This window comes from Halichoerus grypus, chromosome 8 (assembly GCF_964656455.1).
Source record: "Halichoerus grypus chromosome 8, mHalGry1.hap1.1, whole genome shotgun sequence".
In the NCBI taxonomy this organism is placed as follows: domain Eukaryota; kingdom Metazoa; phylum Chordata; class Mammalia; order Carnivora; family Phocidae; genus Halichoerus; species Halichoerus grypus.
The window spans coordinates 117,317,196-117,345,050 of NC_135719.1; the positions used below are offsets into that span (position 1 = coordinate 117,317,196).

Consider the following 27,855-nt stretch of genomic DNA (forward strand, 5'->3'; position numbering starts at 1 on the left):
CCCCCTGCCCCTCCCCCTGCTTGTGTTCCCTCTCTCGCTGTCTCTCTCTGTCAAATAAATAAATGTCTTAAAAAAAAATTAAAAAAAAAAAAAAGGTTCATTCTTCTTGCGGTTGTTAGATTCCTGTCAGTGGTAATCTCTGTTATGGGCTGACCATTCATAACTGGTAGGAAAGAGAGAATCCTCTCCCCTAAATATGGACTAAAAATCCTTCCCTTCAGCTGGATTGGACCAGTATACCCCAGGACTATAATGGTTTTCAGGTATATTAGACTATACCTAAATTAGAATAGTCTAAGACCTAGCATAACCTAGATTCCAAGTCATACTGCAGTAAAAAACAACCCCAAATCTCAGTGGCTTAAACGATAAAGGTGTATTTTTTTTTTAAGATTTTATTTATTTATTTGACAGAGAGAGACACAGCGAAAGAGGGAACACAAGCAGGGGGAGTGGCAGAGGGAGAGGGAGAGGGAGAAGCAGACTCCCTGCTGAGCAGGGAGCCCAATGTGGGACTCGATCCAGGACCCTGGGATCATGACCTGAGCCGAAGGCAGTTGCTTAATGACTGAGCCACCTGGGTGCCCCTAAAGGTGTATTTTTTATTCATATATCCATCCTGACCTGATGAGGGTGGGAGGTGGGGTGTTCCACATTTTCCTCTTTTAGGGACCTAGGCTAACAAAGACTCTATCATCTTCAATAACACTGGTTTTGAGACTGGAGAAGGGTAAACACTGTGAGAACTTATACTTGCAATTAAATTTTATACCTGGAAGTGACACATAATCACTTCTACCCACAACCCACTATAGACTAGTGGCTATAACTAGTCACGTGGTTCAGCTCAACTGCAAGTGTGGGGTTGAGTGGCAGGGATGTATGCATGAAAATATAATCTCTTTATATGCAAGGAAAGAGAGGGTAAGCAAGTCTCTACCATACTAGGGAATTAATTTACTGATTGATTTAGGCTAACTGAATTGCTCTTCTATAGCTGGAGGTTGGATGGGAGGTTGGATGGTTACCTAAAAAACAAACAGACACACACACACACACAGAGTGAGAGGGAGAGAGAGAGAGAGAGAGAGAACTCTATTAATGAGGAAGGAATAGGAGTGGATGTGAACAGTGTAAACTATATGATGCTTTATCCCAATGAAGAAGACAGAAATTTCAGCCGTGGAGGCAAGTCATAGAAAGGGATAGTTTGGCTAGTTTCATAAGTCTTTAAATCAATCATTTCATTTACTCTTCTAATTGGAAAGATTGGCTCTGCTCTTTGATAAGTGGGTGTAGACTGAATTTCTATTTAAGGAGTTGGCTCAAAAGTGACTTAAAAACATTTACTGGATTTCAAAGTATAGACTGTTTTTCCATATTTCATTGTTGTGGTTGCTGGCAATGGTGTGTCAAGCTGGCTAGATTTGTAGTTTTAGAACTGGCAAACAACTAAAATTTCTCCAGACCATCCCCTTTATTTTACTGATAAGAAAACTAAGGACCAAATGGGTAAAATGATTATCTCAAGGTCACACCGTTTTGCATGTAACAATAACAGTGCTGTCTTCTGAATGATTTCCTGCAAGATGTAATCCCCTAAGTAAATGTACCTAGAGCAATACTTAGAAAATAAGGTCAATTAAAAATTATTAAGAATGTTTTCAGGACTTCTCATAGTACTAACTGTTGAGATTTTGCCACTCTAGTTACATGAGTCGTGCACGTGAAAGGCAGAATGCAGTTCAGTTTTTTAATAAAGTGTTTATTGTTAAAAAAAAAAAAAAAGAATGTTTTCAGGACTGACATTCAGTTGGTCCACTCTGGTAGAAATGGAAACATTTCTAAACTATTTGGTAAGTAGCTGCTGCTGAGAGCCTCTTTAGCTCCTCTCTGTGACCTCTTGGATCCCCCTATTATAACAGGATCCACCTCAAAGGGTTGCTTTGAGAATTAAATGATGGAGGTAAGAGTTTATCATGGTGCCTGGCACTCAGCAATATTACACCTAGGCTATTATTTTTATTTTAGTCATTAATAAAATGGTAGTAGTAAACTTCAAACTAGTCTCTGCATGAATGTTCACAACTTTGGAAATGTGATAATATTTAAGTTCATTAACTTTGATCTAGCTAATCTCTCAATAAAATGGCTACTAGTGTATTCACTTTAACTTTCATTTTCATCTCTTCCATTGTGTAATGGTTGACTCCACCTTGCTCCACCCACAAGACCCCACAGCTCTGGTTGATGACTAAGAATCTGACGTAGGCTGTGCCGAAGAATATAATGTACTGACAAGGTTCTATCAGTTCTTGGTATAATATGACAAAAGAATGTTCTGTACCATCTCTTGCTGAGCAGAACTTATCTGCAAGTTTTCAGATAAGCAAAGATGGGTCTAAAACCTAGTTGGTGAGGGAAGGGTGGAGGAAGTGGTGGAGCACTTCTACTTGCTTAAGCAAATATCAGAAACTAGGAGTGATGAGAGACAGAGGCAGGCAGCTGGGGTGAGAAGAGAGAGTGAGAGGGCCCCAGGAACAGCAGTGGGTGGTGGTGGTGGGGAAGCTAGAACTTGTGGAGAAAACATCGTTTGACAGATATCTTCTGGTGACTAGTAATGTTTAGAACCTTTTGGAGATTTTTTCCTGCTCAGAAACTTAACCTAGCAAGAGAAAGGCAGAGTTTTAGCAACATTCCTCTCTGGAGAGAGTAAAAGAAATGTTTTTTAAAAGCTGGAACTGTTGTGAATTTTTTGGAAATTCATTACTGATCTGGAACTCAGTGTGTAAAGATTTGTTCCCAAAGTCAGTTGTATAACTGATACTTCCAGTTCTGAGGTGACAGCTGAATCCTGGGCATGTCCTGGAAGGGGCCTTGATAACAGTGTTCTGTCACAGGCCGAGAAGCACATTGACTCAACAGAGCAGAGTCGCTAGAGAACTAATTTCTAGAGACACCCAAGTTATTTGGTATTTTAATATGTAATATAATAGCCTATCAAAATGCTAAATTTTGGGCAAATATTCCTAGGACAGATTTTTTTTTTTTTAAAGCAGAAGGAAGTAGAGAAGATGTATTTTATTTAATTTTTTAAAAAGATTTTAAGTAATCCCTGCACCCAACTTAGGGCTCAAACTCACAACCCTGAGATCAAGAATCACATGCTCTACCAACTGAGCCAGCCAGGCACCCCTGAGAAGATATGTATTTTAATTCCTACATTTTTGGAAAGGAAAAATCAAGGCCAGATGGAAAATTGGATGTTTTGAGGCAAAAGTAAAGTAAAGCTTTGAACTTGGAGATCTTAAAGTATTATATAAGGTAAGCTTTAAAGTTAAACATGCTTGCTAAAAAAAATTTTTTTTATGTGCCATACTCTTTAATTTTATTCAAAATCTTACTTAGCTAGTAACTACTCTTGAGAATCACAATCATGTTCTGGAGAATAGGTTAACATTGTAATCACAAAATCTATAACTTAACTCCCAAAACTCAATGACAAAGGTTATATACACAGATCTAACAAGTTGAAGTCTAGAATTTATACAAAATTGGTACAATGTATTGAATAAAGCAAAATGATTTCAAGGAGAGTATTTATCTATCCTATATTCCTCTGATTTACCAATGTAAAAGCTTCAGTGAACAAATTCAGAAGTCTGTTTTTTTTCCCAACAAGAGGACACCTAGACAATCTGTCCTTAAATCAAGGTCAAAGTTGATTGACAATGTTGCTAAAATATTTTTTAAATTTCTGTTTAAACTAAAAAGTAAATATCCATCTCACTTCTGACTTCTAAAAATGATCTAGAGTATGATAAGACGTTAGCCTTTACTTCATCTTATGATGGCATAAACCTAAAATTTCCATTCATTTCCAACAATCAAAGCTTGTGGCCCTTATAGAATTATGTTGTTTGTAAGCTTTGTACAGGAACTTCTTCAGTGGAGGATGGCAACCACGCATTAAATAAATCATTGTTTTATGATGATATACAAGCTCTCCGAGCTAGAACATAATTCTCGCTCTGCCAGTATCTTTTTTGTGTAACTTTAGACAGGTCACTCTACCTTTCCCTCAATTTTCTCCTCTTACAGGGAGATAACAGTCATAAAAACGACTGGAAACTACTTTGCTGAGAGCTTTTTCTTTAAAGGACTGACAATAAATACCAGAGTCACAAGGTCCAGCAAACCTAAGAAGAAGCTGAGCTTCTTGAAGACAGGGAACTTTTTTTCTTCTTTGAGTCATCAGTTATCTTATTTGTTTTTCTGTAATACAGTTCCTTGCCTATAAAAAGGCCTCAATAAATACTGTAAATTTATGAATGTTATTAGGCAGATTGCAGTCTTGGCAGGCCAGTGCCTTGTAAATCTCTTTGCTGTGATCCTTTTCATACTCAGCATCTAAAACGCCGCCGCTATTTGCTCTGGGATAAGTACCCAAGGCATTTATTTAAAAATATCCAAGTCTAGAGAACTAATTTTTCTGTCTTTGGGGCACCATCTCGCTTTCTGCGGTACTGCGCTCCAGGCTTGGGATCTGGGTCCCGAGGCTACAGGGAAGAGTTGGGTCCGGGAAGCTCATCCTCCGGCCGTCGGATTGGTCGGCTCGCACTCCACTCACACGGCTCGAGTCTCTGATTGGCCACCGTGGCACCCCCTCCCTCGGTCCGCGACTACTTTGTGTGCCGAGGCGGCGCGCTTAGGTCCTCCGGCTCAGCTCACGGTGGGGGCCGGTCACAGCTAACTCTTCGGCCCACTGCTCTGCATCGCGGGCGCCAGGAATTTCCCGAGTGCAAGCGGGTAGGAAGCATCCTAGGGAACCCCTCTCCCGCACCCCCAAAGTTTTCTTTGCCGTACTGAATAAACTTCCGCCTCAAAGGGGCTGTCGCAGCCGCGGGTCGGGGGAGAGGCTAGGCATCAAACTCAGGCCCTTGTGGGAGGGCTTTCTGTCGGGGCAAATGTGGAAACAGCTCTCACAAGATAAAACAGGGCTTCGCTAGTTGCATGTGGGTGCGATGCCCAAGCTGCAGCCGAACGGCCAGACCTGGGCTGCAGGGGCTGAGCAGCAGCGATCCCCTCTGAAAAGTAGCAAGGAGCCTGCTTCAAATCTCCAGTACCACTGCTCCTTAGGGCCGCGGAATGAACTGGCTCGGGCCAGTCCGTTCCCCGGCTGTCGAGAATACGACATTCCCTGGAGATGGCGCTCCCGGGAGTGGGGAGTTCGGCTCGAGTCACGCCGCCGTCAGCCTCCGGCCTGCAGGCGGTAGGGGGCGGCCTACGCTCGTGTAGGAAGCAGGCGCCCAAGCGCAGCTGCTGCCCTGCTGGAAGTCTCCCGGTCCCTCTGTGGCCCGCGGCTCTGCCTGGCAGCGGATGCTGCAGTTACGCTATCCACCGGCGCAGCGAGAAGGGGGCGGGAAGCAGCCGTGGCACATGCCAGGGTCGCCGTAGGTGGCAGCGGCCGGCGCATGCGCGCCCTCTCCCAGAAGCCTGTAACGCTGAGGGGCGCGCGCCCCCAGCCGCGCGCGCACGCTTGCGCTAGCCAAGGCTTCCCCGCCTGCGCTCGTTGTCAGAGCCGCTCCGGCGCGTGCGCGCGTTATCTCCGGCCGACCAGAGTAGCCGTGTTCCCTCAGCTCCAGGCCCCCGCCCCACACCGCCCCTTCCCAGCCCCCAGCCAACCGGTCCCCTTCCTCTCCTGGCGGAATGGGGCCGGTGCTGCTCGGGGTCGCGCGCCCGGGACCCGGCTCGCGCTCGGTCTCGCGCTGTCAGCGACTGCCCCGCTCGCGCCGCCTCGCGCTCTCGCTCAGTCAGTGGCGCCGAAGGCTCCGTTAAGCGGCGGCGGCGGCGGCGGCGGCGGTTCCTGTTTCCGTTTCTTCCTCTCCCTTCAGTCGGGAGTAGCATCCTCCACCCAGCCACCCCTCCCACTCCCCAACGGGGCAGCTGCGGCTGAGGGCTGTGGCGGCGGCGGTGGCGGCGGCAACTGGGGACGGCGGAGATCGCCTCTGCTCCCGCCTCGGGTAAGGGGGCGTTTGGGAGCCGGGCCCCGCGCCCCTCGGGGTCTGGGGCTGGGCTAGTGCGGGATTCGTGGAGGCGCCGGGGATGTGATTGGGGGCTGTCGCCGCTCTTTTCCCCCAGGCGTTCCCCGGGCCTGTTGCTGCAACTGCTGCTGCTTACCCAGGGGCTCCGGGAAAAGTGGGGAAGAAGCCCCCGGGACGCTCTGGCGCGGCCCGGGGGCGCGGGCTGGGGGTGAGGGGCGCCTGCAGCCGCGGCTGTCCTCGGCGTCGCGCATCCTTGCTTCGGGCAGGGGCCGAAGCCAAGGAGAGAAGGGATGGGGGCGGGGGTGGGAGGTGTCCCTCTTTTCCCTTCTCCACCTATCTGCCCTTTCGCCAGCAACTCGGTCCCTGTAATCACGGACTGTGGGGAGGAGGATGCTTGTACGTTACGGGCTTTTGTGAGGGGTTCTTGGGCCAGAAATCGGGGGGGTGGTGGACCCGTACAAAGATCCGCTCCCGGCGAGGGGCCAATGCCTGGGCAGTTAAAGGCGTGAGTGCCGCTGCACCCTCCAGCTGATGTGGGAATGATCAGCTGGCGGCTTTTGAGTATCTAAACTTATTTGGGAAGGTTAAACGAGTCCTTATTAATTAGTTAAAGGAGATTTTTTCCTGCAAGAGTGAGTGGGTTGTCGGGTGCAGCACCTGTTCTTTTACTGTGGGCATTGCAATCTTCAGGCACACACAACGTCAGAGACGCAGTGTATATCTTAAGTTAAATGGCAGTGTCTTGGTTAGGGTTTATCCCTGGTGAGCTTTTAGCGTTTTGCCGTGTATTATTAGCCTTTTGATTGAGGCCTTGGAGAAAGGCAGAGAGAGGTATTGTTTCTTCTTTCCATGTTTGAATTAATTTACAGTGGACTTAAGCCAACTCTAGAAGGTGAACCTAGGAAAGGCAGAATCTCCAGTAGATAACCCCAAACTTCAAGGTAACGCAGAACAGATTTCAACAAGTTTTCAGTCAGTTTCGAATTAAGCTCATCAAGGGTAACTGACTGAGCTTTGACTTGGCTCTCTTTAGAAATTGTAGGCAAGGTTTCATTATAGTTTTTTTCCTTCTTGTTACTCCTAGGGTTAAGTGTACATTTACTTTATTAAATTTAAATTTCATGTTTTTATACATAGATCTTTTAAAGGGTGCATTATATATATGAAAACATTTTAGGAGAGAAATTAAGCATAACAGCACTATACTGAAACAATGGAGCAAGTTGTGTTTTCCCTTCTTTAAAATAACCTAAAAAGCAACCTAAAATCCTATGCCAAATGATAAGATCTTGTACATTGCCAGCTTTGTGAAATATACCATAAAATGTGTATAGAAAGTGGCAATTACTTGATTTATAAATACTACAGTAGTAAGGATAAGGTGGGCATTCAAACATTTGTATTTGTGAATTTACAGTTTAGTATATAGAAATGTAGGGAGTTAGAAACGAATAGGCTATAAGGACCATTGAAAGGTGATTTGGGGCATGGATTTTCCTTTTGCTGCTTTTATAAATTGAGAATTGTACTTGAAGAGCTGAACAGCTGGAATGAAACTTGTATAGATTGCAGAAACGTGCAAAAGTGTATCTTTGATCAAGTAGTGAGTTAACATGAGGAGTATACTGTGGTTTATTAGGATAGTGAATCAAAATGATTTCCATAAAATATAGCACCATATAGATCATTTAGGATGTTCTTAATTTAAAGAGTCGCTTGAAGTTGTTTTCCTACAAGTCATCCTATTTGAGATGTATGGAATTGAAAAAAAACAATAATTCTGATTACATTATGCAGTGTTTGGTTTCAATTTTAATTATTTATTTTTAAAGTACTGGAATGTCCTTAAAAGTGGTGAATTTTGAAATTTGCTAGTGGCTTGGAAAAACTTGTGTTGTTTATTTTTTTAAGTGCAGTTATATTAGTAGGTTGGTCTGGAGGGGGAGCTAGTGCCAAAGCAAAGCATAGCTTAATATGTGTTTGAACTTTTAAAATGCCCAAACCCAGGTTTTTATGACCGGAAGGAACATAAATTTTTAATTAAAAGAGTAAGGGAATTGATATGGGCATATATCTGAACATAGTTATTTTTGGAATATATATATATATATATATACGTATATATATATATGTTGTATATTACAAATAACTTAAAAATCTTTTCATGATCTGGAATAATGGAAAGTATATGCTTAAGGCTTATTGAATTTCTCATTTACAATCTCAGAAAAATATGCCCCATAATGTAGAGTGTGTGATAGTAGTTTCTTAACTTTCTTGTGCATTGCATCACAAGGGAAGTAGTCTTAATCCTTTGTGCATGTTGTATGTTCTTAAATTTTTTCTTTATAATAACCTATAGTCCTAAAATTTCAAAAATCAAGTAGAGTCTTATATGGGCAAAGATACTGACTGGGTAGTAAGCTAAGTATTTATCAAGAGTAGAGATACTTTCATTAAGAAATGGACCCTTCAGACATCTGGAAAGCAGGATGCCAAGGTCACTTCTTAACCTCTGTCTCCTGTAATGTAATGCAGTGAGTCTAGCCTGTTTACTAAATTGAACTTGGGCCTTTGAATATAAAGCAATTATTTTTTGGTTTATGGCACTTTAGGTTAGATTTCTCAACTGTAATTAGGTATGCGAATTTACTTCTCACAGTTCATATATTCTTTAAATTCAAGGCTAGAAATTGATAATGTATATATTAAAATAATTAGAATATTTTGTTTTCTGAAGATAGTGGTTGGGCTGTTTGTTCTCTCTTGCTCTCCATTATGTAAACAGAATCTCAGTGCTGATAAAATAAAAAATAGATTCTTTGAAAAGAATGACAATACCTGTGAGATAAAGAGTAGTGAGGTGTTCACCATTTTTAAGGGGTTTATGCTATAAATTAAACAATGTTTTATAAGACATGCCAGAATATTTTTATGTATCTTTTTCAATTTCTTAAATGGTTATTTTTGATTTACTATAAACTGCATTACTAAATCTCTTGTTTTAATTAAACGGTAAATATACCCACTTCATATTATAGGACACTTATAAGAGTTACCATTTTATAATCATAAGAGTAAATATAAACAAAATGTAATTTTTTTTTAACTATAAAACACAACTGGGGCACCTGGCTGGCTCAGTTGGTACAGCATGCGACTCAATCTCAAGGTTGTGAGTTCGAGCCCCGTGTTGGGCGTGGAGGCTACTTAAAAAACAAAACACAGCTAAGATTCTAAACAATGCTGAAGCTAAAAGTATTAGTATTGTAGTACTTTTATACCCTTCGTCAATACTAGTCCTGTTGGTACTACTCAGATGAGGTACCAACTTCCAGGCTTCTGTAGTGAGCAGTAGTGTAGTAGGTGTGACATTTAGAGGACAGTTCAGTTTTTTCTTTGGTTTCCTTCTTAATGAGTCTGTGGCTTATATTTCTGTACTATTTGGTATACGGCTTCTTTTTGGCAGTTGGAATTGTTATTAAATTGTAGTTTGCTATAATGAGACAAATGTTTAAAAGTAAAAGATATTTACAATCAGTTTTTAAAAAAACATTTTAAAATTCCCAACAGAAGATTATTATATAGGGATGTATATGCATTTAAGATATATTTTTTAAGAGATTAGTCTTATGTCTGAACCTTCTTTTCTCTCTACGTTCTGCTCTCCAGCCTACTCTTCTTCAACTTCCCTCCATATCCACAATTTTCTCTTTGGAATAATTAGGGATCAAACCAATAAAATGAACGATATCACTCACCTGGCATAGGTTTTTCTTCCTTGATTAAATAAATGACCTTATTATCAGTCTCTACAATATTCTAAACATATAACCCATATACACTTTATATGATACTATACATTTTACTTTTAATGGAAGAAGAACTTATAGGGCCTATGGGATTATGCTGTGTATTTCAATATTAGTTACTCATATTTGTTACAGAAAGCAGAGCTATATGGTTAATTTCATTTAAGTTTTCTTTTAAAAAGACTTTAATATTTACCAGAACCTAATAGCTCACTCACCTATTACTTTTTAAAAATATCTTTTTGTGATAATTTGTTTTGTTTTTTGTTTTTTTTGTTTTTTGGTCATCAGAAAATGACACGTGAAGAGGGAATATGTTTCGAGTTTTTTAAAAAAACTGTACTGATGTGGCTCAGACTTGCTTTTGCTATTGGTTCTATAGTATAACCTCTTCATTTGAAGCACTGGAATAAACCTTTAAAGATCACTATTGAAATGCTCCCTATTTTTGTTGTATCCTAGAACTTGAGTTTTTCACATTTATTTTAACAGTGGGATAAACTGAAAAAATATGACAGCATACTGATGTTTCGGTTGGATTTAACAGTTCTACTTGTCACAGTCTTGATGACTGGTTAATGTAAATAAAGTTCACATTATAAAATATGTAATAAAATGTTGATATTAATCATATATGTAAATGAGAAATTAAACTACTGTTTATCTTAGAATCTGAGTTATGAGAAATATTACATGATATGAACTTTAAATGCTATAACTTTCTGATTATAAATGAACAAAAGTAACATAAAAATAGGAGATTCTTCAATTTAATTTACTGCAAACCTTTAACTAAAATGAAAATGAACCTGTTTTGTGTTTATGTACATCTTTTTATTCAGTTGACTGTTAATGAACCATGAATGAGTTTCAAATTTTTAATAATTTTGTGGCTGGATTATATCCCTTAAATGAGATATGAAATTCCATTAATACCTAGAGCAAGAATAAATTTGCATGTGGTAAAAACAATATTTCCAAACCATCAAACTATAAAAGCACAGCAATGTTATTAAATGACTTAAGTTATTGTTCCATAAGCTAGTTTTAAAAATAATTTTTATAATTTTAAAAATATAATTGATCATAATATCTTGATTGGTGGTAAAGGCGGGAAAAATATAATTTGTAGCTTCTATATTATATCCATTGTTTTAGACTTCACCAATGTTTGGGGCAGTCAGTGAAGGGAAGGAGATTGAGAGAGGCAGAGGATCTTACTGGTTGATGAGCCTGCTTTGTTTGGAGGTGAGGGAGAGTTCTTTAGTTTTTCTTTGTCCCTCCATTTCTTTCTTTTCCCTGTTTGTCATCCTTACTCTCCCAATTGTAGGAAATGTGGCAGTTGACAATATCCTTATAGGATTTTTTTTCTTAGAGTTCATAGAACATTTCCTGGTAAAACATTAGCTTTTATGTTACAATAGGTTTATTATAATGATTTCATTTCCTCTGAGGCAGTAGGCAAGAGACTAGAAGAACTTCAATTGGGGTAGAGTTTATTATTATTTATTAAAAAATGATTTTTTGTAACCATGTAAAAAGGGATATGGGGTTGTTGGTTCATTAATTGTTAAGGGCGCTGCATCAGTATGCTTAATATTTAATATATCATAATCCCCTCTTCCAATTTCCTGGAATGCATTATCATGTCTCCTTTGTTATTTCTGTCTTCATCTATGGAGTTTCTGTGTAAAAGGAATTGGTTTTTAGAACATCACTTCGCCTTCTTTGTGTACCACATTGCAGTAAGAAAAATGTAAAAAAAAAACAAACCCCAAAACCATACTGTGTCCCTTGAAAAGAACAAACTAAAATGAGCAGCAGTGTTCTCCTTTCGTGGGAATACTGTTAGCAAGTTTAAGCCAGTTATTGTGAAAAGGTCACAAGGAGAAAGTGTATGTTTGATAATTAGGGCCCTAATCATTTGGGATCTGACTGATTCAGTTTCTCTAACACATGGAATTGTACCTGAAAGAGAAATATATTCAGCTGAGATTGTGTTCTATTTTTCCTGTCTTGAATTCTTTGAATAACTGCTTAATTCATTCAGTTACCAAATGTCAAAAGATCGTAATTTTGAGAAACCTACTCTTTAAAATTAGAGTTTAAGCTAGGATAAACATTTCGCTTTCTTTTTATAAGTTTCAGATTTTTCTTTCTCTTTTAGGAAGTTTGGTGAAACTCTGGGGCTTTAGGAAGGTGGTAATTGAAATTTTTGAGGCCAAAAGTTCTTTCGTTAGCCTTGGTAAACTGAGCCTCAGCAGCATGGGAAATGTAGGTTTACTAAGTAATCCTGACTGCTTCCTCTGACATAATTACAGATATCTAGGCCTCCATTAATTAAAACTCTGTTTATTTTTAAGGTTCAAACAGTGGTATTTCTCATAGATGTAAAACATTAACTGTTATGAGAGAGATATAAGTTACTCTTAATTTGTAAGTAAACAAAGAATAGGCTGTCAACGCTGAGTAAACTGAAGAGATGTATACCTAATAAGGATGCACAAACAATAAACTGAAGAAACTTGCTAATATGCAATTAAGAATGGTTCCTCTTAATAAAAAGACTATTAGTGTTTAAATTATAGTGGCACAAAGGTGTCATGAAAATGAAATCACTAAAGAATTCTGTTTTGGAACAGTTTGTCAGACCAGATAACAGATAAAGGAGCACATCCTCTATTCTTTTTTTTTTTTTAAAGATTTTATTTATTTATTGGTCAGAGAGAGAGAGGGCACAAGCAGGGGGAGCTGAAGGCAGAGGGAGAAGCAGGCCCTCCGTTGAGCAAGGAGCCCAATGTGGGACTTGATCCTAGAACCCTGGGATCATGACCTGAGTCGAAGGCAGACACTTAACTGACTGAGCCACCTAGGCATCTGCACCTCCTCTATTCTAAACTGTCTGCAGAGGCTTAGAGCAGTGCAGATCCTATCTAAAAGGAAATAATGATCAATAACCAAAGTGTTTTCAGAGGAATTATGCACATTTCCTATGTGTATATTTGTGCACTTCCTGTTACTTTCTGTATCCATGGAAAATGTAAGGGTGGAAAATAAAGTACCTAACTTTTGGAAATTCTGAAGGGAAAAGGATCTGAAGTTTGCAAAAAAAGCTGTTTTTTTTTTGTGTGTGTGTGTTTTAGTGATACTTTTTTTTAAAGATTTTTAAAAATTATTAGAGAGCTCGAGCAGGGGGTATGGGGGGTTGCAGAGGGAGAGGGAGAAGCAGACTCCCTGCTGAGCAGGGAGACCCACACGGGTCTTGATCCTAGGACCCTGAGATCATGACCTGAGCTGAAGGCAGACGCTTAAAGGACTGAGCCACCCAGGCGCCCCTGGTGATACTTTTTGACATATAATTCCCCAACAGCTTTATGGACTTAAAGACAAAATCTGAGTTCCTTCTTAGTCATTTTTTGAATAGCTTTATTGAAGTATAAATTATATCTCATAAAGTTTGCAGCTTAACTTTTATTTATTTTTTTAAAGACTTATTTATTTTAGAAAGAGCGCACACGGTGGGGAGGGGCAGGGGAGAGGGTAAGAAAGTCTTAAGCAGGGGCGCCTGGGTGGTTCAGTCGGTTAAGTGTCCGCCTTTGGCTCAGGTCATGATCCCAGGGTCCTGGGATCGAGCCCTGCATCGGGCTCCCTGCTCGGCGGGAAGCCTGCTTCTCCCTCTCCCACTCCCCTGCTTGTGTTCCCTCTCTCCCTGTGTCTCTCGCTGCCAAATAAATAAAATCTTAAAAAAAAAAAAAAGGTCTGAAGCAGACTCCCTGTTATGAGCATAACACGGGGCTTGATCTCATGACCCTGAGATCAAGACCGGAGCCGAAACCAAGAGTCAGACTCTTAACCTACTGCACCACTCAGATGCCCCCACAGCTTAAGTTTTAATAAACTTATATATTGTTGTGCAGCCATTATCACAATTTAATTTTAGAAATCTTTAATTCTCCAAAAAGTTCTGTCTTGCCCACTTTCCCAATCCCTGCTCCAACTCCCAGCCCTAGGCAACCACTGATCTCCTTTTTGTTTCTGTAGTTTTGCCATTTCTAGAAATTTGACATTAAGAGAATCATACAATATGTATTCTTTTGTGTCTGGCTCCTTTCATTTAGTATCATCCTGTTTAGTCATTTGAATGAATGGTTAAAGTAGAAAAGCTTTAAACCTGGAATCAGGAGATTGGATACTAGTGTTAGCTTTGCTACCAAGTGTATAAACTTGGGTAAGCCACTTGTTCCCCCTGGGCCTTTGCTTTTTTTCCATAAAATGAATTATTTGGATTTTCTTCTATTCCAGTTTTTACAGCTGTGTAGATATTCACTGACCTTTTCCTAGAATGTATCTTAACTCTTCCCCTTAAATGTAGTCACTTTACTATTATTTTTTGAATCAGAAATGAGGCTTATGGTCTAATTTTTTTTTTTAAGATTTATTTATTTATTTGAGAAAGAGAGGGAGCATGTGTGAGCTTGTGGCGGGGAGGGGCAGAGGGAGAGGGAGAGAGTCTTAAGCAGACTTGACGTCCGACTTGGGGTTTGATTTCACGACCCTGAGATCACTGTCTGAGCTGAAACCAAGAGTCAGGTGCTTAACCGACTGCGCCACCCAGGTGCCCAAAAACGAGGCTTATAGTCTAGTACGTGAGTCAGCTGTGGACAAATATGGGACTGTCTTGAAGAAACAAGATGGTTGATTAAACTTTTTCTTGAACATTTCTTAGTTCGTGTGTATGACTTTGAGAATAGGGACAATCATAAAAGCTGAGTTAATGATTTTTAAAGAGAAGAAAGGCAAAGTTTAATAATTCTCAGAGGTAGAGCTTTAAAAGTGATTGAAGCTTCTTACAAATGTAAGACAAAGACTATGCTTTTAGTTATTTTTTTGTTTTCAGAGTAGAATATGGCATGGAGAGATTTTAGTTAAGTTTAAACCAAGTTGGGTTCAAGGCAGTCGAGTGAGATTAGACTGTTTTTCAAAGAAGAACCAAAGACAATGTATAACTACCATTGGGAAGACTGTCCTAGGGCTCATGTAGAGGCAAAGCTGATAGGTAACATTCAGGTGTCAAACTAAGGAAAATAGACACATATAGGGAGTTAAAAAATAGTGCTGTACATATGTAAATGAATGTGTTTGTAACAGGAGTAGACAACTGTCTGTGTAGGCTGGTATCAGATATGCCAAAGGGTTAATGTGCATTTTCAGTATAGTATAAAAAAAGATAGAGCACTGAATAACAACTAGCTAAATTTAAAAATGAGAGTGCTGTAACTACTTTCAAATATTCAATAATTTGACTCTTAGAAACCATCAGAGCTTCTTACATTGCCTATAATAGTAGGAAGTATGGTATAAGATGATTGAATTTTTATTTTTACCCAACATACTAGAATGTATGAGTGGTAACCCACAGATCAGACACTGTGGAGGAGGGGAATATAGCCATAAATATATTTTAATGATGGAGTCATTATAGCAGCATAAGAAAATTTGTTTCATGCTTTATAGTCCTATTTTTTGTTCTCAAGTGGTATTTCTAATTTAGGTAAACCGCCTTATGATAACCAGAAATTTCCCCAAATGTGAAACCTATATTTAATCAATGAAGATTTGTCACTTTGACAATAATATAATGATTATGTTAAGACTCTAAAGGAGTTCTAAAAGTTGAATCTCATAGCTTTTTATGCAATGGCAGCATTCTAGGAATAAGTATGAGAACTTTCTAAGGTGACTATTTTATGGCAACCATATTCTTTTAAATATATGCCATGCCATATTTATTTTTAAATGTCTCACAGAATTTGTAATACATATATAAAGTATCTAAATATGAATTATGTAATTGGAAAAATTTCAGTGTAAAGGAAAAGAGATACTTTGAAGCTTCAAAATATTAAAGATCTTATTTTCCCAGCGAATTTTTATTTTTAAACATAATAATGGGTACCTGGGTGGCTCAGTTGGTTCAGCGTCTGCCTTCGGCTCAGGTCATGATCCCAGGGTCCTGGGATCGAGCCCTACGTCAGGCTCCTGCTTGGCAGGAAGTTTGCTTCTCCCTCTCCTTCTGCTACTCCCCCTGCTTATACCCTCTCCCTCTCTCTCTCCTGTCAAATAAATAAATAAAATCTTGAAAATTAAAAAAAACCTAATAAGTGAGCAGCTGTCAAAAGATACAGCCATTTTTAAAAAAGATTTTATTTATTTATTTGAGAGTGGGAGAGAGAGCAAGCAAGCATGAGCAGGGGTAGAGGCAGAGGGAGACGGAGAAGCAGACTCCCCACTGAGCAGGGAACCCGACGTGGGGCTGTATTCCAGGGCTCCAAGATCATGACCTGAACCGAAGGCAGATGCTTAACCGACTGAGCCACTTAGGCGCCCCTCCAAAGATACAGCCATTTTTAAGTTTAGAATTCCTATTCTCTGTATAGTTCTCTCACATACTTGACTTTAAGAAAATAGACATTAAGGATTTCTTGAATAATCAAATATACTACTTGGATATTTAAGCAAAGCATCAGAGCAAGACACATTAATGCAGTAAAAATGATTAAAAGTTTTATAACATAGTAAAGAAAAAATGCAGTAATATACAATGGAAAAGAAGACTTACAGAAGGAACATCATTACCTCAAATCAGATATAGGAGGCTGTTTTTATAAAACAATAACAGTCAAATCAAATAGGCTAAAGAATTTGTGCCGTTCTACTAGATAAGTGAAAATGAGATTAATAATTATAAAGAGTGCTCCAAAATACTCACTCACACTGGTTGGCAATTCTTTTGTAATTGATTTCCTGCAGGGGCTATTTCTGACCTTTTCTACTCCCTAGCCCCTGATTCCTGTATACTGTTCCCAGACTTTGTAGGTTTTTTTCAATTACTTTTTTTTTTTTTTTAAGAGTAAGAAGGTTAAGGCCATCAAACAGACATGTCTTCAGCGTTGCTTTTCTTTATCTCTAAATTGTTTAATTTCCCTTCCTCTCTACTATTTGGTGTTAGGGATGTATCATTTTAGGCTTACATGACTATTTCATGGCTGCTACTTTTATCCCTTCTGTTAGACTATATGGGCTTGTTAGTTAACTCTTTTATTATTTTTATTTAAATCTCCCCGAACATCTTCAATGGCCTAAAAAAAAATCCACCCAAAAAACACCTTTTCTTATTCTTTTTTCCTTCTTTCCCCTCCTTTTTTTTTTGTATTATCCAATAGCCCAAAGGAAAAAGCAACGTGTATATTGTTTAAATTTTGCTATCTTCTTTTTCACTAAAGCTATTTTCTCTGTTGTTACCAGTGACCTGAATTGCCAAATAGAGACTTTTTTCAGTTTTAATTCTTGCTTTTAAATTATCCAGATTTGACACAGTGAACCCCTTTTCCTCCTCCCTTCTTATAAGGGAGCTTATAAGCTCTCTCGTATATTCTAGCCACTCTTCGTTCACAAGGTCAACTTGTTTCTTAAGTATTTGCCTTATAGATTTTTCTTAATCTAGCTGCTTTTCCTTGGAGTGTTACCTGGTCCTTTGGCTTCAGTGAGTACCTCTTTCAGATGACTCTTACACTGTAAGTGCCCAAACCTCAGTTTTTAGCTGGAGAGCTCCACCTGTTTGTCATGCCATTAAGTTCAACATGCTCAATTTGAATTTTCTTTCATTTTCTTTCTCCTAAAATGTATTCTTCTTTCTAACTTTCCTTTCTCTATTATTGGCTTATTCCTCCCATTACCCAAACTTGAACTCTGAGTCATCTTTGAATTCCCCATCAAATCTATTCAGTTGTTAAACTGGAAATTCTGTTACTACAGCGTTTCTCTGTTTCATCAGCTCTTTTCTGTTTCATTATTTTTTAAAGATTTTATTTATTTGACAGATTGAGAGAGAGAGAGAGAGAGAGCACAAGCAGGGGGAGCAGCAGAGGGAGAGGGAGAAGCAGGCTCCCCGCTGAGCATGGAGCCCGATGCAGGGCACTATCCCAGGACCTTGGGATCATGACCTGAGCCGAAGGCAGGTGCTTAACCGACTGAGCCACCCAGGTGCCCCTTCTGTTTAATTTATTACTACAGAAATTTTTACAACAGAAATTTTTACTACAGAAGGTTCTCATTACCACTAACATATAAATAATTGTAATTTGGCAATTGCTATGGTAGAGAGGAGGCAGAGAGAGGCAGCAGTACTATTAGGGTCTGATAAGTGGAGAAGGCTGTGTTGAAAGGAGGTGATGTGTAAGCTTAGCATCAAAGAATAAGTAGGGGCATTCCAGGCAGACAAGCTGAAGAAAGACTTATTGGAAGTTTATTATATGTTGTCAATTTATACGACTTTTGCTTTAATCCTTACTGCATGTGTGTGTTTTTTTATATTGGCATATGTAATTGCCTTTCTTCAGATATTGATGAAGATGAGTGAATGAACAAGGTAAAGCCAGAGTGACACAAAGTAGTAATGTATCTTCATTACCTAGGCTTGAATGAGTAGAATGGTAAAATGTCAAGTGGTGAAAAGTGAGCACTACCTGCATTGAAGACTTAAAATCTTAAAATTTACGTTAAAAGCTGTCTTTAAGGTTCCTGGCACTTGGAATGTAAATCTAGTGGACAGCTGTTTTCAGTCTACTTTCTATGGCTTTATCTTTTATTTCTCTTTATACACATATGTTTGCCCTACAGCAGGGCTAGGTAATATCTATATATTAATAACCAGTAATATTGGGAATAAGTTAACTGAAGGCCACAGCAAGTGAAGAGATAATTTACTGTTTTTGCTCCCTTAGAGAAACAATGTTTTGTGCTTTTAAAATGGGAAGCATTAAAACCAACAGTTCCAAATTGGCTTAAAAAGATGACTTACTGTTTTTGTAAATGGGAAGAGCAGAGGTGGAGCAGTCCAGGAGCAAAGAGATCCAGGAATTTAAATGATGTCTTTAGGATACTTTTCACTTCCTGACTGTACTTCTTTCTGTATGTTAGTCTTATTGTCTGCTTACGTTAGAAGTCTTTCATGACAGAGATGCACAGCCTCAGATTGCTGAGAGCTTACAGTGAAGAACTGAGAACTTTCTGAAGGAAGGCCTCTAATGAGGCCCATCCTTCGGCTAATCACTGTGGGGAATTGTCATTGGATTGTCATCAGAACCACATAAAACTGGGGAAGGTCAGTTCCCCAAAGGATGGGAATACTATTAACTAGAGAAGTGGGGGAAGGAATGTGAAGTAGGCGAAAGCAATCTGTAGTCATTGCAGAGGAGGAGGAAAATAAAAGTTGTAGCCACAGGGAAAGAGAAATGTGTACATAGGTGAGAGAAGTGAGTAAAGGGAAGGGGACTAGTGTCAGTTGAGAATGTGGTAAGCCTTGTCTTAAGCATTTTATATTTTATCTCTATGGCTTACTAGAGGCAGCTATATTATCTACAGAGGATAACCATTTCTAGGTATAGTAATTTTTAAAAACCTTTTCTGATTCTTTCATTCTTTTTTTTTTAATTTGGCATATTTTTATTTTTTTATGAATTAAATTTTCTTTTAATTTTTAAATTTACATGCAGTAAAATACATTGTCATATACTATTCTGTGTGTTTTGACAAATGTATAAGACTGTGTATACACTCCCATTAATTATCAAGACATAGAGCTCCTGTTGCCTCTTTGTAATTAGCCTCTCCGCCTCATCTCCAATTCAATGGTAAACACTGACCTGTTCTCCATGGCTATTGTTTTGCTTTTACCAGGATTTATGTAAATGGAATTATAGTTGTGTAGATTTTTGGGTCAGCTTCTTTCACTTCGAAAATGCCTTTGAAATTCATTCATGTTGTTGTGCGTATTAATAGTTTATTCCTTTTCATTGGTAAGTAGTAATCCATAGTATGGATGGACCAGTTTGTTTATTCATTCATCTGTTGAGAGACATTTGGGTTATTTCTAGTTTTTGGCAACTACAGGTAAAACTGCTATAAACATTTGAGAATAGTTTTTTTTATGAATGTAAATTTTCATTTCACTTGGGTAAATACCTAGCAATTATATGGTATGTGTATGTTTGATTTTGTAGGTAACTGCAAAACTTTTCCAAAGTTGCTATACCATTTTGCATTCCCACCAACAATATATGAGAATTCCAGTTGCTCTTCATCCTTGTTAGCACTTGGTATTGTCAGGTTTTTTTGTTTTGTTTTGTTTTTTGTTGTGATTTTAGCTCTTTTAGTAGGTGTATATCACTGTGCTTTTAAATTATACTTTCCTGATGGCTAATGATGCTGGGTATATTTTCATGTGCTTTAAAATACCTTTCTTTAACATTTTGAGAATACTTTTCTGCTTTTTAAAAAATGATTGCAGGGACGCCTGGGTGGCTCAGTCAGTTAAGTGTCTGCCTCCTGCTCTGGTCATGATCCCAGGGCCCTGGGATTGAGTCCCGCATCCAGCTCCTTGCTCAGCGGGGAGGGGGGGGGCTGCTTCTCCTTCTGTCTGCCACCCCCGCTGCTTGTGTGCTCTCTCTGACAAATAAATCGAATCTTTAAAAAAATGATTGCAGTTTTTTTTTGAAAACAGAACAATGGCCTTGACAAGGGTTTTGATAAGCATTTGGGTTATAGCTGGTGCATTGCAAAATCCAGAGGACACCATTCACATTAAAAAAAAAAAAGGGCTCTCTGGAGTTGTGCAATGCAGCAGTGTTGGCTGTATATTTACAGCCATTATCTAGAATTATCGGTGATTAAGTTCCATGGAAAATTTGAGTACTATCAAATGATGCGTTTAAAAATCATTTTGCAGTGTTTCTCTGAAATGAAATTTTGTTCAGGAGCAGATTCTAAAGAAGTGCCCTATAGGCAGTATGTCTAATGGATCAGTCTTGGGAGATAGAAAGGCCTATTTCAGATATTCAACTCCGCCATTTACTGCATGAGTGACCTTGGGCATCTTATCTAGCTTTTTTGAGCCATTTCTTTATCAGCAAAACAGGGTTGATAGAATCTCCGTTTTGTGGCTGTGGTAAGAATTATCAATAATGCATGTAAAATACCTGACACAGAATGGACCTCTTCAAGTTGCAACTGCTTTTACTTCCATTTCTTACTGCTACTTAGTGCTGATTACCCAAAAGCCATACCCAACAAAGGCTTTAGGGTACCAGCAAAGCAGAGGAAAAAGAATTTGAAAAAAGATTGAAAGCACTTAATATTTAAAAAAATTTTATGAAGAAGTAATCTGGAAAGAATTTTATTGTATTAACTTAATCTTTGTGTAGCATTTAATAGGGTAGAGTAGAGGATTATACTATTATATTTTCTGTACTTGGGGCTTCTAAAGGTCTTAATTTGGTCTTACCACCATCACCCACCACAGCTACCCCTGTATCATGCCTGTGGTAAAGAAAGACTCTGAAATGTATCATCTAATGTTTAGGGTCTTAGAAATGCAGTTTCCTTGTTTGAGACAAGATGATATGAATGACTACTAGTTAAGACATCATTAGTTCTGTCCAGTAAAGTGAGAATATTTGAGGTTCCAGGGAATTATTTTTTAAGATTTTCTTAAACTTTATAATTTCTTCACGATTAGTGTTTTAAAAAATTTATTTAAATTCCAGTTAATTTAACGTAATATGAGTTTCAGGTGTACAATTCAATGATTCCATACTTACACACAACACCCGGTGCTCATCACAAGAAGTGCCTTCCTTAATCCCCATCACCCATTTAACCAATCCCCTCACCCACCTGTCCTCATCATGATTATTCTTGTGATTCCAGGTAATTATAGTAAAAGCCTAAAATAGCAAGGAAGGAGAACTAGGAAGATTAGATGTGCTTTATGAATATAAGGAAGAGGTTTACCAAGTAATGGAGTGGGTATGGAGAGGAGTTAGGCTGAATTTCTGGACCTGGAAGTAACTTAACTCTTAACTGAAGAAGAGTGATAGTAGGATTTTGTTTCTTTGTTTGGTTTTAAACTATCTCTCTCTACCTTGGTATTTTCTGTTTGTTAGACACATTGGTTTTATACCTTTGTGTAGTGAAGCGGTTTTGCAACTTTGAACCAAATTAGTTTGATTCACACTTTTATTTCTCAAATGGACTTTTTAAAGGTAATCATATGGAGCAGAGTAAGAAATATTCTAAGAAGTAGAATTAAAGGTCCTTTTCTTTTTTTTGTTAAGTTTTTATTTTAATTCCAGTTGGTTAACATACAGTGTTAATATTTAGTTTCAGGTGTAGAATTTAGTGATTCCACACTTCCATACAACACCCAGTGCTCATTACCACAAGTGTACTTCACCCATTCCCCTATCCTCCTCCCCTCTGGTAATCATCAGTTGTTCTCTATAGTTAATCAAGAGTCTAAAGGTCCTTCTCTTCTTCCATTTCTTCTGTCTCCGGTAAGTAATAATATCAAAAACATTTCATTTTTGCCATTTTGTAGCTTCGGACTAGAGAAAGGAAAGTTTGCATTCACATCTCCTATCTTCATCTAACTTTGTTGCCTTTGACCAACTGTGGCATATTCTCTGTTTTCCTCAAATGAACAAAACCTAGATTTTTAGTGGGCACTGTCTGCGCTTGCTGAAAGACTAAATTTCTGAGGTTCTCTTGCAGTTAGGTATAACCTTGTGAAGAAGTTCTGGTCAATGATATGTAAGTGGAAGTGGGTGATACTTCCAAAATTCTATTTAAAGGGAGAGTTGTATCCTTTTAATCTTTTTCTCTAGCTGCCAACTTAGACCATGAGGATAGGGGCTATATTCCAAAGATAGTGGATTGGAGAGTGGGAGGATACTCTATGTTGATGACATGGTAGAACAGTCCTGGACTGCCTGTTTTCAGATTATTTTATGTCAGAGAGAAGTAAACTTCTATTTTGTTTAAGCTACAGTTAATTTGGGTTTTTCTCTTATCTATAGTTGAATCCACTTACCACCCCCCCCCCCCCCCCACATTCTAGGGCAGCTTCCCTTCTCTTGCTCTGTGGTTGAACTCTTGGTACCATTCACTTTTCCACTTTTTATTTTTTATTCCCTTTTTTGAGGTTTTATTTATTTATTTTTTTAAAGATTTTATTTATTTATTTGAGACAGAATGAGAGAGAGAGAGAGCACATGAGAGGGGTGAGGGTCATAGGGAGAAGCAGGCTCCCTGCCGAGCAGGGAGCCCGATGCGGGACTCCATCCAGGGACTCCAGGATCATGACCTGAGCCGAAGGCAGTCGCTTAACCAACTGAGCCACCCAGGCGCCCTGAGGTTTTATTTTTTTTAAGTAATCTCTACATGTAATGTGGGGTCAAAGTCATGATCCCAAGATCAAGAGTCACATGTTGCACCGACTGAGCCAGTCAGGTGCCCCCACTTTTTCACTTCTAAATCCCTGAAATCTCTGCTCTCAATATTTTCTACAATATTTGTTCATAGGTACAGCATTGTAATTAGAAGCTGCTGTAAGTGCTAGTTACATAGTTTCTGAAATTTTAATAACTTTGAAGAAACTTTTTAGCCAAGAATATAAAAGAATGTGTAAGTGCAGTTACAGATACTTTATTTCATAATAAAAAATATATAATTTCTTTTTGAAAAATATTTATTTGAGAGAAAGTGGGCACACGTGGGAGCCAGGGGAGGGGCAGAGGGACAAGTAGACTCCCCACTGAGCAGGGAGCCTGACTGTGGCTCCATTCCAGGACCCTGAGATCATAATCTGAGCCAAAGTCAGAGGCTTAACCGACTGAGCCACCCAGGCGCCCTGAAAAAGATACAGTTTCTAAAAAATAATGTATAGTTATATAGTTGCTCCCCAGCCCAACCACCCCCACTCCTCAGTGGTGATAGACATAGATTGGTTTGGTTAATTGGCTACCAACAACTCCTCCAGTGATTTGTCTAGATCACTATTAACCCTCTTGTTACCTGCCTCTTTTGGAGCATTCATATTACCCCTACTCTTGTCACAGGGAAATACAATAATATGGGGAAGCTTCCACATCACTTATTGGTGCAAAAATGGTTATGTGAGATGAATAAATACTAGCTCTGTTCTGGGTTTTTTGGAACTGTACGTAGCAGGGAAAGAGATCATCCTCTCTAGTTTTGAGACTGTAAAGATGTGGAAAAACTGGGTTTAGGAGAATCCTACTAATACCCAGAGAGAATCAGAAATAGAGATGGAAGGATACAATCCAGTCTTTTCTTTGGAAAATGGACGTTGTACCTCATCCGGGCTAATTTAGAATCTCTTTTCTAGTAACTTTTGATAATTTGTGATTCAGACATAATTTCAAGTCAGACTGGGTTGGGCACTTGAATTGGAGGGTCAAATGAAGGGACAGAAGTTTCTTTAAAGCCATACTCCTAAATATAAATAAATATAAATAAAAAAATTAAAGGGTGGTAGAAATTATATTCTTTGTTACTTTGAAGGAAGTTCGTATTGGTTTATTAATTTACTAATGTAAGATGTTAATAATAGAGGAAGCTGGGAGAGTGGTATATGGGAACTCTGTACTATCTTCTGAATTTTCCTTAAATGTAAAACTTCTAAAAGAGAAAGCCTATTTTAAGAAAAAGTTAATTTTTAAAAATTCTGAATAATATAAATTGCTTGAGGACAGGGTCATTTGACTTGTTAATATTTGCATACTTAAGGTCTAGTGTGTAGTGCCTAGCACAAAATAAGTAAATGTTGAGGAACATCGTTACACTTAGGTTATTTTGTAGGAGTTTCTGGAAAGATAAAGTTGGAAAAGAAGCTATTAAATTTTCTCAGTTTTTATTAAAAAGCTACGAAAATTCAGTTTAATCAAGTTGAATTTATTTGACTACATTTCCTACTCAGTGCATTGCATAAACTTTCTATGATTGCTTGTGAAGCTAATTTTAAATCCTCAGTGTTGTAAATGATTTTTTTTTTTTAAAGATTTTATTTATTTATTTGACAGAGAGAGACACAGCGAGAGAGGGAACACAAGCAGGGGGAGTGGCAGAGGGAGAAGCAGGCTTCCCGCTTGATCCCAGGACCCTGGGATCATGACCTGAGCTGAAGGCAGACGCTAATGACTGAGCCACCCAGGTGCCCCAGTGTTGTAAATGATTTTGAAAAGACATCAAGCTTAGTTTAGTTGATAAAACTATATCATTTCATTAACGGGTTGAGTGCTGAAATATTAAACAGTCCTTTAATAAGTAGACTTAAATGTAATATTTAAAAAAAAACCTGAGTATATCGATGTCATTAGCGTTAGGGAAATGCAGATTAAAACTACAAAGAGATACCATTACATACCTATTAGAATAGCACAAAATCAAACATTCTGACAGTACCAAACTGGCAAGGATGTGGAGCAACTGGAACTCTTACACATTGCTGATAGCAATGCGAAATTGTCCAGCCACTTTAGATAAATTTTTCAGTTTCTTGTAAAGTTAAACATACACTTAGCCCATGACAGAAATCCTGTGCCTAGGTATTTTCCCAAGAGAAATGAAACTATGTTCTCTCAAAGACTGGTATATGAGTGTTTATAGCAGCTCTGTTCATAATTGTTAGAAACTGGACATGACCCAGATGTCAGTGTGTGAATGGATACACCATGCAGTGGAACACCACTCAGTAATAAAAGGAACCAACTTGGATGAATCTTAAAGCATTACACTGAGTGAAAGCAACTTGTTTCGTGATTCCATTTATATGACCTTGTTAAAAATGCAAAACTATAGTGATGGAAAATAGCGCTGGTTATCGGGTTATGTTACTTATGACTACGTATAACTTAGGACTATAAAGAAAGAATATGGAGTTTTTGTTTGTTTTTTTAAAGATTTTTATTTATTTGACAGAGAGAAAGACAGCCAGAGAGGGAACACAAGCAGGAGGAGTGGGCAGAGGGAGAAGCAGGCTTCCCGTGGAGCAGGGAGCCCGATGCTGGGCTCACGGGGCTCGATCCCAGGACCCTGGGATCATGACCTGAGCTGAAGGCAGACGCTTAACGACTGAGCCACCCAGGCGCCCCCAGTATGAAGTTTTTGGGTGTAATGGAACTGTTATGTATCTGCGTATCGGTGGTGGTTTATATGTTAACATTCATGGAGCTGTATTCCCCTGAAAAAGTCAATTTTACTGTATGTTAATTTAAATAGGAAAACAGAAGACATACAAACCGAATATATGTCTGCTTTATAAAGCTTTTGTAAATAAGCTTAAATAAATAAGCTTATGTAATTACTGTTTGCTGTTTTCTCTATTAGATTTTTTTTAACTTTCAAGAATTTGTATAAGGTAACTGGTATCAGAAAATCTTTTATGTTAAAAGAATTAGTACTGTAATCATTCTGTACAAAGAATTTGGGTGGTCACATTTTTGGATAGGCAATAACTCGTTTATTGAAATAATACTGGTTAGTTATCACTTTGCGGAACATTTTAAACTATATTTTGCTCATAATCATGGCTAAATATTATTTTTCCTATTTTACACATGAGGAAACTGAAGTGTAGGGTATTAGATGTTTTGCCCTAGATCACTCAGTAAGAATGTGATAAAGCTGGAATTTCAGCTGTTACTGTTGTTACTGTGTTTATGTATTTTCAACTAATTATCTAATTATATTTTACTTAATATCAAGGTAAAACCAACTACAATGTGTATATATACTAATTGGTGGGTCAAAGCAGCCCAACAACAGTCTGGGTAACAAAAATTAACTAACTTGGCAGTATAGATTTCCTTTTGCAAATGAATGTAGAGGTAATAGTTGCATGTATTAATAATTTAAACCATAATGTTTGCCAAATTGGCCATTAAGCATTATATTTATAGTTTTTATACACCTCAACTAGAAATAGACAAAAAGGAAAATAAAAATGTGTTTGCTACAGTATGCCAAATTAACTTGTAATACAGTTTGTCTTTGACTTACAAATACTTTAAATTTAAGTCCTCTATAGAATAGAAATTGCCTGGGAAGTGACTGATCTCTATGTAGAGGAACGCTGTCTCTTACCTGATTGTTCATATTTTCCAGCAGGCACCATTAATTAATTTTCTCTTTAACTTTGAGTCTGTTGGTGAACCCCTGCCTCTCTGTAAAGCTGCCATGCTATCATGGGTGTCACGGACATTTCTGGTCTCACTGACAAACAGGGAGGCAATTGAATTCCTGAGATCACAGTTTAGAACTCAGAATATTAATACATCCACCCTCCTCCCCACATACACCTAGACACATGCATGTATATTTTGCTGTATTTATAAATGGTAGCTACATATTGTTGTTAAGTTACAATTTAAATATTGGGTGGCCTGGGAATAGAATGACCATTTTTATTTTATTTTATTTATTTTTTAAAGATTATTTGAGAGAGAGAGTAAGTGAGCACGAGCTGGGAGGAGGGGCAGTGGGTGAGGGAGAAGCAGACTCCCCGCTGAGCAGGGAGCCTGATGAGGGCTGGAAACCAGGACCCTGAGAGCATGACCTGAGCCGAAGGCAGACGCTTACCCAACTGATCCACCCAGGCGCCCCTATTTTATTTTTTAAAGGTTTTATTTATTTTAGAGAGAGAGCAGGGAGGTAGGGGAGAGGGAGAGAGAATCTGAAGCCAACTCCGTGCTGAGTGGGGAGCCCCATGCGGGGCTCGATCTCACGCCTGCAAGATCATGACCTGAGCTGAAACCAAGAGTCAGACACTTAACCGACTGAACCACCCACGCGCCCCTAGAATGAACATTTTTAGCATTGTTTTCATATACAAGGAAAGTGCCTTTTAAATTCTGAATAAGTTTTGGAATAGCATGTTCATTCATGGCAGCCTGCCTGCTTTTAATACATGAGGACCTCATTGCTTGTCAATGCCATGCATGAAATATTTGGTACATTTACTAGCTTATAATCATCAAGGATTATATATCTGAGTTTGGGATTAAACAGTGTACTGCAGGTAATTTACATTGTTGTGTAATTGAGACTGATAGTACTACTGGTATTTTGTTAATGAGTGATAG

At 38.5% G+C, this 27,855-nt stretch overlaps 1 protein-coding gene across 7 annotated transcripts in view; it reads left to right on the top strand.

The window, feature by feature from the left end:
• Positions 1-4,693: 4,693 nt before the first annotated feature.
• The window catches only part of FUT8 (fucosyltransferase 8), a 324,832-nt gene continuing 301,670 nt past the window's right edge, over positions 4,694-27,855 (top strand). For 6 of the 7 annotated variants that reach the window (XM_036120190.2, XM_036120191.2, XM_036120197.2 and 3 more), the window contains exon 1: positions 5,516-6,023. The gene's annotated coding sequence lies outside the window, so the exon portion shown is untranslated. Of the gene's footprint in view, positions 4,810-5,515; positions 6,024-27,855 lie in introns of those variants that run through there. The other variant, XM_036120194.2, reaches the window with a different exon arrangement.